Below are 13,709 nucleotides of genomic sequence, written 5' to 3'. Positions count from 1 at the left end.
AACGTGCATTCTCTCGTAGTGTCACTTCAATACTTTCTTTTATTGCATAACAGCAACAGAAATATAAATGAAACTCATATTAAACAGAAAAACCTTGCTTTGTCAAGCGGTTGCCCTTCCGCTCTCCTGGCAAACACACACCTGGCTGCACTCAGGTGACGTCTACATATAGAGTTAACGCCCCCCTGACATCATCATTGCATCATCGTCATCATAATCATTTCAGCAACATGTCAACATGATCAGCATCATTTGATATATAGGCCGTAGCATGATTATAATGGACTCACATGGATGGAATATGGTATAGATAAAACACAAAAATCAGTGTACTGGCTTCAACAGTCTTTGTTTATTATTAAACTAAAACCTAAAAACACAAACTTTCCCTAACCAGCAGACTACAGGTTAACCACATGCATGGAACACTTTTACTATTGTGTATGATTTTGAGGCATCTAGGTTGCTATTGCATGTTTATTAAAGTTGAATTAATATTGAACGTGCCCCATGTCCTTGCGTGTCCTTACGTGTCCTTGCATGTCCTTGCGTGTCCTTGCATCTATAGCAATATACCCACCAATTGTCAAGTAGATGGAATGAAACATTCTTCAGGTATGCTAAGAACACACAGGGTGCATCTCAAGTCCTCTTAATTGCATTCCTGTTTCCCTCAATTGCGTCTTTTCCGCGAGGAAACCATGCGAGGAGAGAGGAAACAAGGAAATGTGTTTTAAGAGAAATGAGACGTGTTTTCCTCTGAACCGTCACGTCTGTTTCTGATGACTGCGATTGGATCAGCTGATCACATCTGGATCAGCTGATCACAGCTGGATCAGCTGTCACTCGGCTTTAACATCTGGAGAGACGTATCACAGAGTTTGTGTTTGAACACATGATCAGTGGAACGGAATTGTTTCCCGGACCGTTCTTAGCGAACGTTCGAAAAATGTGTCCACTTAAAATATTGATCAAAATGAGTGTGTAATGTTTTCAGTTGATTTAATTGTGTTAATCCCTCCTCAACCCTCGCTCCTCAGAGCAGAATAAGAGCTTTGGGACGGCCGTCTATATGGCGGCGCTAAAATAACTTCAAGCGTTTCAAGCGAGGAGCGAGGAAACGACAATTAAGAGACTTGGGATGTACCCACTGACAGAGATTCATTGCTTTATAGTTCGATGACACTGCTACAGTACCATCACTCGGCCAAATGGCACCATATTCAGACATTTAGAAATGTCCACCAAATATGGTTCCAATGTGTGGCCCACACTTTGTCTAAAACCTAATTATAACTTAAACTTAACTTAAGTCTGAACCCTCAAACGGGCCTTTGAAGAAGAAGTGAGGACCGGCCAAAATGTCCTCACTTTCTAAAAATGTCTCGACTCTGAACTAGACTAAAAACTAACTAGTCCTCACAAAGATAGGAGTACAAACACATACATACACACACACACACACACACACACACAGACACACGCGCACACGGGAAAGCTCAGCAGCGCCTAAGTCAACAGAGGAGGTGAGAGGGAGACGGACTATTGCCCACAAGCTCAGTCATTTAGTCTAGACTCCAGATGTTGGCACAACATAACCCAGCACACACCTACCCACTCACCCACCTACACACACACACACACACACACACACACACAAACACACAGAAAAAAACACACACACACACACGCACACACATGCACACCAGCACACAGACACGCACACACACGCACACACACATGGATACAGATGCACACAAACACACGCACACACCTACACACACTTACACACTTATATACACACGCATACACACAGATGGACACACGTGTACACAAACACACACACACGCACACACACACACACACACAAACACGGACACACATAGACACACATAGACACAAGGCAGCATCCCTGCCAGATGTCACTAATTGTTGGTAGACTATCACCACTGTTGGAGACCAGTGTGTGTATGGGAGTGTTTGTATTTGTCTGTGTGTGTGTGTGTGTGTGTGTGTGCTACCGCATTCGAGTGTGCACATTTGGATATTTAGAATGTGTTTTCCTGCATGTGTGTGCGTGTGTGTGAGTGTGTGAGTGTGTGTGTGCGTGCGTTTGTGTGTGCGTGTGTGTGAGTGTGTGGGAGTATTTGTATTTGTTTGTGTGTGTGTGTGTGTCTGTGTGCTACCGCATTCGAGTGTGCACATTTGGCTATTTAGAATGTGTTTTCCTGCATGTGTGTGTGTGTGTGTGTGTGTGCGTGTGTGTGTGTGTGTGTGTGCAGTATACATAAAGCAGAGCCTCGGAGCAGCTTGAGAACAGTAGCGCCACGCAGCAGGAGCCGGTGCAGACAGGGCCGCTCTGTTTGACGAGGTGCTAAATGTCTGTTGTTCTTTTTGAATGTCTAATTTGTTGCCATAACATATGCTCGTCTTCAGCTGCTGAGTGATGATTATGAACGCCGGGCCGTTGAAGAATTGCGCTCCGTCGTTACAAAGGCTTCCAACTGCAAATGTTCTCAACTTTAAGCTGGGACGCAGCGGGAGCCGATGAACTCGCTGACAGAGATTGATTGATAGGCGGCTGCTTTGACACCAAGAGGCACATGTGTGATTGTTTTTCACTGCTTATGACATATCAAACTGCCAGTGTCTCCATTCATCACACACAATGGCCGTCATCTGTCTGTCTTGTAAAAGTTGTCTTACAGTTGTCTTCTCAGAGCTGCTACCTGTTGAGTTATTGAGGGATTAGCTGTACATGTTAGAGCCTTTCTTTCATGTGTACAATGATGCAAACATGCAACTTCTATGGTCTTTTTGCGTTATAAAGAGTGGAGCAGGTGGCAGGTGTATTTTCAATGGCCCCTTTGAAGCCAAACTGGTTATCCGAGGAGTGAATAAACTCATTTAATCTGTCCAACAGGACTTTTGACAGGATGCTGGCCAAAGCAACATGCCTGTAATTATCTAGGCTCTCTACTTTACCAGCCCTTTATTTTAATGACGGGCACTAACAGAACAGACAGCATTGAGTCTGGTAACAAGCCATGCGTCATGAAGCCGGTAAAACAAATGGCAAGGAGAGGAGCTATCCTCGGACGAGCATATTTAAGGTGTTCAGCAGTAATATGGTCTAAACCACTTGGTTTGCCATCAGCCATCTTATTTATAGCTTGGTACGCCTCATGTGACATAATCGTCATTGGCACATTACTCTCAATATCGTCCACCTTATATAAGTCACTTTTGATACAGTTGAATAAGGTACTTTAATGCTGTCGCCATAACTCAGCAACATTGTCTGTTCCATCAACAGTGCACAGCAAAGATGTTCTACAGTTGTTAAGAACTCTCACTTCTTTCCAGAAATCAAGAACATTGTTACTTGTCAACTTCTTGGCCGTGGAGTCAGCCCTCATGGCTTGCTCATTTTTACAAATGTTGTACTGGAGCACAGGCCCTTGTCTGGGTCTCCGTGGGATAGCCCATTAAAAGCTTCACAGACTTCAGCGCGGTACTCAGCTACATACTCGTTCCAACCAGGTCTGATGTTATGGGTCTTATTGTTATGCTGGTAGTAGGGCTTACTGGCTTCATACAGAGCACTCACTATATCATTATACATGGAGCAGAGATCTCCTCTATGCTCCACAGCCTTACAGTTAACATCACTACACATCGTTGCATCTCTAGGTAGATGAATATTACCTAGAAATTTGTCTGTAAGAGCATAAAAGGCTAAGAAGTCCTTCTTTGTGACAGTTGACCAGTTGAGTTTTTCTGTGTTGACACTTATTGCATTGCTAGTTAGTGCCGGGAGGTATTCAACATTTATCGACATAAAAAAAGGTACATGATCAGTTGTTGCTGCCCCATAAAGAATGCCCATACATCCTAATGAAGCATGTGCATCAGCTGTACTAATACAATGGTCCAGCCATGACGTCTACATCCATAGAAACTGATGAATTCAATTAACTTTTGATTGACACAGTGGAAACGGCTTTTCATTTAAATTAAACAAACAACAACTTGACCCATTAAAATGTGTATCTGTGAAAGCTAATAAATTAAATGGACCTGTCTTTTGTCAAAGAGTTTCAGGTTCTATTGACTTATGGCTCAACTGACCCTGAATAAGGCGCGCACTAACAAAGGCAATCTAGACCGTCCGTGTTGGGACAATGACGGATAACGGATGTCAACAAGAAAGGATCACACCTGCATCTGCAGCCATGTTGACCGTACAACACACAGCCAGCCGGGCACACACACACACACACACGCACAAACACACACACACACACACACACACACACACACACACACACACACACACACACAAACGCACAAACACACGTGCACACACACGCTAGCAGGAGGTGTTGTCTGGGCTCCACCACAGTCCATCTGTTGTCCAGTCGGAAGGTGAACCTGTGGGGGGCCGGTTAACCTCAGAGGGAACACTCCCAGTATTGCTCATGTCCAACCGGTGTGGGGGGGGGGGGGGGGGGGGGGGGGGGGGGGGCACTAGAGACTAGGAATTTGACTAACCCAGGCCTCACTAAAAGGTTTGTGACTTTGGCGAGCTCTGACCCAGTTCTTACTTTCCTGAACAGGTGGTGCGAGGATGGAGCTGAGCGGCCCCGCACACTTGCCGACGTGTGGTAATTTGACACAACCCCGTTCCCATTTTTGTTTAATTATAGATCAAAATTATAACGATTTTAAGATGCCTGCCTGATAGAGTTATTCTGATCCCACTGTGTGTCTCCATCTACCCCATTGTGAATAAGGGGGGGGTTGGGGGGGGGGGGGGGGGGGGGGTGATTGAACTCTCAAAGGTCACTGTGGTGTCACTACTTGGTCCATTAAGAAGCTTTCAGTGGATCACGAAAGCAATTGATTGGGCGTTAAGCTCACATTCACTACAAAAGGTATGTGAGGAATGCAGGACAGACTCAACCCCATTCATCGTTACCTTGCATTACTTCTCGTGATTAGAGTCGCACGATGTATCCTCAATGGATCAAAGGTTACTTCCTGAAATTTTACTTTTTCGTGCAGTTTCCTACGAATGTCCAGCAACATAAGCGAAATGCATCCAGGTAAAACCAGATGTCAACGTCGCCTTATTTGTTATGCAACTTCCGTAGGTATCTTAACCCAAACAAGCCCCTGCAGTGTTTAGGCAACAAGACTAAGTTGGTTTGGGAAAAGATCGTGGTTTGGTTTTAAAGTAGTCATGCAGGTGGTGTCACTTGAGGACGGAAGAAAATAAGTCACGGTTTGGGTTGAGATAAGTACAGACGTGGCGTTAACTTAAGTACAGAATAAGTTACGGAAGTTGCATCATAAATAAGGCAATGTTGACATCTGGTTTTACCTGGACAGCGGTCTGAAAGTCTGATGTTTTCAGACCCACCAATCCACCCTACGTGGACTGTGTAGAGTGCATTTCTTTTCTAGATAAAGCTACAAACACTGGATGAGAACAGCGCAAGGAGACTGTTAGCTTAACAAGCAACTACGTTTTACACATGATGTCTGTACAGTATGAGCATGTCATGTTCCGGGGAACATAAAGCTTGCTAGTGAAGGTAAATGGACCTGTACTGGTGTAGCGCTTTTCTAGTCTTCCGACCACTCAAAGCGCTTTAACACTACATGACATCATTCACTCATTCACACACTGATGGGGGGGGGGGGGGGGGGCTACGGTTCCACCTGCACATCAGCAGTTACATCGTAGACACAGCTACCAGAGACATTTTGGGGTTAAGTGTTTTTGCCCGAGGACACATCGACATGGGCTAGCGGAGCCGGGGGATCAAACCGCCGATCCTCTAATTGAAGGGCGACCCTGCTCATCACTGAGCCACAGTCGCCTACCCCACCCCACAGTAAGGTATACCGTACCTTATAATCAAGGCAGCAATTACATTAAATTCAAAATAAGATGATATTGCAAAAACATTATAGGAGACAGAATAGCTTGAATGGTGAATGTGAATATAAGTCCATTCAGAGCAGTTCTAAGACCCACAGCATGTAGATGAGATGGGATACCGTCAACACTCTCAGTCCTCCTCGCTCTGTTGACTCCCACCTTCATTTAATCCGTCATCGACATTTCTCCACCTCCATCTCTTCGTCCCACCATCTGTCCCTCGCTGTCCACCTTGCTTTTGCTCCATCCACCTTCTCACTCAGACCTCCAATCCTCTCGCCGTCCCCTCTGCCTCCACCCTCTCTGGGCTGTCGACACACCTCACCTCCCCACCTTGTCTCCTTCCCATTAACTTTGGAGCAGATGGCGGGGCCCCGCTCTCTCTGTGTGAGCTTGACTGACAGGGGCTGGCCATCAACCTCCGCCGACGACCAGTCATGTGCCGCTCTGCCCCGTCTCTCGTCCCTCCATCGTCCTGTCCTTTAACTCTCCTTTTCCTCGTTCTCCTCCAAACCTCCTCTCAGTTTTATCCTTGCTTTATTTCCCCTCAAGCCATTCTCCTCCTCCTCTTCTAACAACCTATATATCTCCCAGTAGTAATAGTAGTGATGTGAACAGCTCCCTAATGCTTCACCGGGATAAACAATGTCGATGAGTGTCACCATGTTAGGAAGATAATCAAGTCTCATTTGGTACACAGGCAAGAATAACACCACCAGAGCCATGACTGATGACATTGAGCTTCTCTTAAAAAGGACTTTCCCATACAACAAAACTGCACTGCCAATTACGCTACAAGGGAAATGTATTTTCTTCCAGATTAGATTTGTATTTGACGTCTCACAAAAGTTTCCCTGACTCTGTGAAAGGAGATTGGGTCTGCTGGATGGGTCAAACACAGGACTTTCACCCAGGAAACCACTGTCCACATGCCCTGTGTGAAACTAAAAGTAATGTACCTATTTTAACCACGCATCATGTACTTTTTCTTCAAGTTTGTTACGTCTTTCTGTGCTTCCAAGCATATATTTTTTTCCATAACATACACATAAGAGAAACCATCTTAAATCAGTTTGAGAGAATGTGTCTTGAAACCAGTTAAACCTGACCGCAGCCACTAATTTACACACACACACACACACACACACACACACACACACACACACACACACACACACACACACACACACACACACACACATACACACACACACACACACACACACACACATGTTGTTCAGTTCATCTCTTTCTATCTCTACTTCTCTACTTTTATTCCACTAACATAATTCTCTTTCTTCCTCTCTTCTGACCAATTTCCAATTGTTCCAATTCACCCCCCCCCCCCCCCCCCCCCCCCCCCCCTCATGGAAAGTACTAACTTGCATGTACAAACTCTACCGTTAGAAATTGAGGAAGTGCAGGTCGTGAGTGTGTGTGTGTGTGTGTGTGTGTGTATGTGTGTCTGTGTGTGTGTGTGTGTGTGTGTGTCTGTGTGCGTGCGTGTGTGTGGTGTGAGAAAGAGAACAAAGGATTGTGTTTCAGTTGCCCTTGCTGGGCACCTGACCTCTGAGAGCAAGAAAGAGAAACAATATTTTCACCCTCCCCTCTCTATCCTTCGTGTGTTTTGGGTGACAGCTGTGCTGAGCAGGGAGGAGTCTTCAGCTGCTGATGACAGGCCAAAACCTCCCCATCGCCACCAAAAGCGGGCTTGGGCAAGACTTTTGGGCTCAATGTCAAATGTGCGGCGTCTGAACGGCGTCCTAGCTGACATGATTTGGTCTCCGAGAAGCTGCATCATCTGAAACGGCAGCTCCTGTTTCTGTCAAGGTCTTTGCGAAATAGAAGCAGAAGGAGACACTTACATGACGGCACTATTTTGTAAAAACAGTACTCTTCACAGCTGTGATTGATCGCTGAGGCGAATTGATTTTCTTCCTCTCTCCACTCTCTCCATTCTCCAGGGAAGAAGTAGGCCTCTGTCCCTCTGAAGACAGTAAACGGGCCACATAAATAGAGTGGCAGGATGGAGAGGAAATGAGCGAGGATCCATCTTCAACGCACCGGAGAGAAACAGCTGTTTCAGGTCACAGGCAAAGATAAGCCTCCTCATTTCTACTCTCTCCCTCTTCCCCTTTTCAGCCTCTCCCTCCCTTTCTATCTCAAATGTTCAACACTCCACCCAACCGCCTTTAATCAGCCTCTCGCCGCCTCCGTTTCACTTCCTTCTCCATCCCTCTCTTTCTGATCTGTGGCTCTAACGGGAAAGTGCTTTCCCTGTTAGAGCTTTCCATTGTGCTCATCCTTTCTTAACCTTCACAGTCCCGGGATGCTTCGTTAAAACACAGCACAGATGGGACACCTTGATGACTAAGCTTAAAAATTCCAGCGGAAATAAAAGATGTTCTCAACATCTGGGCATGGGTCCAGAATAATTCATGAAAATGACCTTTAAATCATGTGTTTGTCTTGGACCTCTGCTGGTTATTTTCTATGGTTGTTATAGAACATAGCTGTAATGTTATAATGTGACCCCGATGGTGATAAGAATATGAGTGTCTTTAAGCTGCATCTCATGTCCACCAGGGGCGACTCCTCTGGTTGTATAGAAGTCTATGCTTCATGTGTTAAAGCTGCATTCTCTCTCATGACCACCAGGGGGCGACTCCTCTGGTTGTATAGAAGTCTATACTTCATGTCTTAAAGCTGCGTTCTCTGTCATGTCCACCAGGGGTGACTCCTCTGGTTGTATAGAAGTCTATGCTTTATGTCTTAAAGCTGCATTCTCTCTCATGACCACCAGGGGGTGACTCCTCTGGTTGTATAGAAGTCTATACTTCATGTCTTAAAGCTGCATTCTCTGTCATGTCCACCAGGGGTGACTCCTCTGGTTGTATAGAAGTCTATGCTTTATGTCTTAAAGCTGCATTCTCTCTCATGACCACCAGGGGGCGACTCCTCTGGTTGTATAGAAGTCTATGCTTCATGTGTTAAAGCTGCATTCTGTCTCGTGTCTTTTAGCTTCAATATATTGAATTCCAAGAAGCGGCGGAGCTCCTTTATTTCACAGGTAGGACCTGGTTTTCAGACCTCGATCATTAAAGTTGAACTGATTTCAACTTGACAAACTTATTTATTTTACAGTCGAGCACGAGCTGCGTGGCGCCCTGTTTTGTCCTGTTCACTGTCTTACTTGAAGACAACTTTTCCTTGACTCAAAGTTGAACTGTGAGAGTTAAATTATGTCTGAGATACACTAGATGTGGTAATATCTTGCCTTGCTGCATTGAATCCCTACTGATAACGCTGTGATGTCTATGCATGCGCTGGATTACACTATAGAGGCTGTAGACAGCTTATTCGGTGTGTGTGGTGTGTGTGTGTGTGTGTGTGTGTAGGCACTCTCTATACGTGTTAGTGGATGTGCGTGGACCCGGACCTGTAGAGACCTCTAGACAGCTTATTCACAGCAGACAGATAGCTGCAGAATCCTTATCTAGCCTACCTTCTCTGATGGGCCAATCTGCCTCAGACTGCTGGATTCAGGGACAAAGGCACCGATAAGTACGGTAGGAAGGTCCAAAGGACTGCCGGGGATTTAAAGCATAAAAAAAAAAAGAATACAAAATTGTGTTGTAAATGGTTTGGAGCTGTGAAATAATAAAGCTCAGCTCCGGGCTGAATTCTATGACACGGTTGCTACAGCGTAATGGGAGAGAAGACAATTCGGAGCTGCTGATCTTGGATCACTGTGGGTCACATGCAGTGTGTCGTGTAATAAAACGAGAGGCAGAGGTGAAATGAGAGAGCTCAGAACTCAACAGCTACACAGTAGAGGTTTTTACTTGAGTGTGTGTGTGTATTACAACATAAGAAAATATCACGTGAGCTTAGATAATACATGGAACACTAACATTTTTAATATTGTAAATGTCATAAAAAGATTAGGTTGAGACTATTGATAAATAGTATTCATTGGGCTGTAGTTCCTTAAAATATAGCAAACTGAAAGAGTGACTTTGTTTCATGGTCACTCTTTTTAATTATTTTTACAATTCTTATTAAATACCATAGACTGTATATAAGAAGTGGACTGTATATAAGTGGACGCCTTGTAGCCCCGCCCTAACGCATACCCTGCTTTATGATCTATTTGACTCTAATTGAAGCATAATTTACTAAATGAACATCATACTGTATTGAAGAAGACTTGAAACTAGATATTGAGACCATAAACTCATGCTTACAATGTTTACTGAGGGAATAAATCAAGAGAGAAGTAGATTCATTTTATATATACTTCTATACAACCAGAGGAGTCGCCCCCTGGTGGTCAGTAGAGAGAGCTGGTCGCCCGTTAAATTCCTGCAAAAAAAAAAATTAATTTCCCAGTATTTTTTGTGATATTTGGCAAGTATTAGCATGCTCAGACAGGAAATAAAAAAAGGTAACCATTATACCTGCCAAACATCAGCATGTTAGCATAAGCGTTAGCCAAACATAATTGCTAGTATGGCTATTGACATTATGTCATGATGCTATTTCATATTATTGCCAAATGTTTAACAAGCCTTATTTTATCATATTATTAATACTACTATATACTGTCTATATACACATTATAAGTTAATTTAAATGTATCATGCATCTATTCTGAAAAAAATGAAAACAAGTTACTGTTTTCCTTTTGACAAATCTAATATACATTACCGAAAAAGTGAATTATCACATTGATATGCAAGTCGCGTTTGAGTTTGAAAAAGTTTTTGGATTAAAACATTGGTCCATTAAAAGTTTCTTCCCTCCATCCAGCTTGGTAATTCTGCTTGGTAAAACGTTCTCACTCGACCTTGGTCTCTGTTCAGATTCAATCTGAGTCTAAGCGAAGTGTGCGTGGGTGTATCCTGTATGTGCGCGTGTGCCTTCTCCCACTGTTTGCATGAGCGGTTGCTTGTGTGCGTTCTTATGTAGGCACGTATATATATATATTTATATATTTGTATATGTCAGTTCACATTCGCGCACGTGAACGCATGTGTCAGTTGAGTGCAATAAATTCTCAGACGTCTTATGATTAATTTATGTCTTACCTGCCTTTTTACTGAATTACTCGGCAAGCCCTTAGGGGTTTGTGCTGCACGCAATGCTGCAAATAACAGCTCAAATGAAAAAATGCAAATGATCAAGCTAGATCCAGCACCAAATCCATAGGGACCACACACACACACACACACACACACACACACACACACACACACACACACACACACACACACACACACACACAAACACACGAGAACACAACCAGGCAAACAAACTCTGGCTCCTATTGCTGTTTCTCTCTCTCTCTCTCTCTCTCTCTCTCTCTCTCTCCATCTATTCTCTCTCTCCTTCTCTCTTTCTTGCTTTGGGGAGAGGAAGCCGGATGAATATCAGCAGGGGTCAGAGAAATGCTTGCAGTGAATAACAGAGGCATAATAAACAGAAGCCTTCACTCAAATTATGAGTGCAGCAGTTTCTCACACACACACACACACACACATACACACAACACACAAACACACACACACACACACAAAGGAATCCAATCAATCAGCAAAGTTGCCTTATCTCCCGCATATGAAAATGGAACTTCAGAAATTAGCTCATTTATTTTGGACAATTAGGGTTATTGAAGTGTGACAGTGAAAATTTAGTGTTCACTGAGGCGTACGCCCGGCAACAATAGCAGGGAGCCAATTGAGTGCGAGAGGCATTTAAAGCTGTAGTATTTACTTATCAATGTAACCGGCGCTCCTGTGTTGATCTCATTAAAACCTCTTCCTCTGTGTTCCTTTCTTTAGACAGGACGGAGACAGAGAGAGGAGCGGAGGAGAGAGGAGAGTTGGAGACAGGAGCAGTCATCCCTGTCGCATGTGATATTATAGCCTGATCAAAAAACACCGAAATTGGAAAGAGGGAACACGCAGAGTTCAGAGAAAACCACGTCCTACCTGTGAAATAAAGGAGCTTCTTGGAATTCAATATATTGAAGCTAAAAGAGTTCACCGCTGCTGGTTTGCTTTGCTGGTGATATTACTCATACCTCTGTGCACAGACTAATAACACTGTGCAGGAAAGTCATTGAAGTGTCAGATATCTGTGGTCTTCCAGAGTCCCTGCAATGTAAGAAATACACTTTGCTTGCTTTGTTTTTCATTGTTTTTCCACATATAAAAAAAACAAACATGCTCTGGTTTTTTTCTTCTTAGACCTTTTCATGGGTAATTTTTTGGTTCTGTAAAGTAATTGTCAGGATCCTGTCTGACCCATTGTGTGTTAACCTCTGTTTCCCCACAATCTCCTCTCCTCATGTGTCTGTTTTTTTCTCTTATGCCATGTGCTCGGTGTTTTTCTCAGGCCGCCTCCAGACACCTCCCGTGGCCACATCCCTGATTGGTGCACAGCTGCGGACAATCTGGACAGTCCTGCAGGTCTCGGTTGTCAGTCCGTATTGTCTTCTGCCTCGGTAGTCTTCACCACTATTCTGTAAATTCTCCTTTGACTAAAGGAGAGTGGACTAAATATCTCTCCTCTCCGGGTGTAGAGTACCTGTCAGATCTGCCAGCCTCCGGTGTCGAGCCACGGGACTTCACACCGTCGATCTACTAGCCGGATACTGTCTCCTGTGGTCTTGCTATTGGGTCCAAACCTTGAACTCCAGTGACAGAATGGACTGACCAGTATGGATCCAGCCACCACAGGAGCAGCGACACTGGCTGGACGTATAGCACGCTGCTGGAGGAACACCAGCAGATGCTCAAAGAGATGTTTAAGGCACGGAGATCCATCGCATCTGATGTTTCTCAGATTGGCTGCATCGTGCAGGAACTCTCCGAACGACAGAACCAAATAAACGCTTGGTGGATCTCCGCAGCATCCCTGCTCCATGCTACCAAGTCAGTCCACCCCCATCCCCCCCCCGGTTCATCGGCCCATTTGAAATCCAAGCCATTATCAATCCTTCCGCGGTCCGTCTGAAACTCCCCTCGTCCACCCACACGACGTTCCACATGTCACAGCTCAAACCTGTGTCCACCAGTGCTCTGTACAACCTGTATACCGGATACTGTCTCCTGTGGTCTTGTTATTGGGTCCAAACCTTGAACTCCTATGACAGTAATAGGTTTTCACTATGATGCGCAAAAGTTTGTTTTATTTGTAATCATCATTAAGCAGCCCAGTCGCCAGGAAAGAATGTTTGCATTGTACATTTCTGCATTCCACAGAATTGAAAGTCACTATTAATCATACAATAACGAATATATAACAAGCGAGCGAGTACACCAAGGGCGGACATGAGTGGTGGTGGACGGGTCAAACAAACAGGACACCTCGGAGACCACGCCTCATGTCCTCTGTGAAACCAAGACAGACCACTAAGGGCGGTTGTTACTTATTAAGGCTAGCTGCGCTGTTACGTTACATTATCAAGTTGCATTATTATGTTGCATTGTTACGTTACATGTTTAAGTTACATTGTTACGTTACGTTGTTATGTTGCATTTTTGCTTTGCATTGTGTTACATTGCATTGTGTTGCATTGTTACGTTGCATTGTTACGTTACATTGTTAAGTTGCATTGTTACGTTGCATTGTTATGTTGCATTTTTACTTTGCATTGTTACATTGCATCGTGTTACGTTGCATTGTTACGTTACATTGTTAAGTTACATTGTTAAGTTACATTGTTAAGTTACATTGTTACGTTACATTGTTA

At 44.2% G+C, this 13,709-nt stretch overlaps 1 long non-coding RNA gene across 3 annotated transcripts; it reads left to right on the top strand.

Moving 5' to 3' along the window:
• Positions 1-7,482: 7,482 nt before the first annotated feature.
• Positions 7,483-13,137, top strand: LOC117728352. 3 transcript variants are annotated; one of them, XR_004609123.1, is made up of 6 exons: positions 7,483-7,780; positions 7,915-8,036; positions 8,972-9,020; positions 11,794-12,115; positions 12,350-12,458; positions 12,537-13,137. It is a non-coding gene; the product is annotated as an uncharacterized LOC117728352 (long non-coding RNA). The 3 variants fall into 3 exon arrangements; XR_004609122.1 differs by having other exon boundaries at positions 11,794-12,458; XR_004609124.1 differs by lacking the exons at positions 8,972-9,020; positions 11,794-12,115.
• The last annotated feature ends 572 nt before the right edge of the window (positions 13,138-13,709 follow it).

The sequence above is a fragment of the Cyclopterus lumpus genome, chromosome 25 (assembly GCF_009769545.1).
Source record: "Cyclopterus lumpus isolate fCycLum1 chromosome 25, fCycLum1.pri, whole genome shotgun sequence".
NCBI classification, from domain to species: domain Eukaryota; kingdom Metazoa; phylum Chordata; class Actinopteri; order Perciformes; family Cyclopteridae; genus Cyclopterus; species Cyclopterus lumpus.
This window is presented reverse-complemented; position numbering and strand designations above follow the sequence as displayed.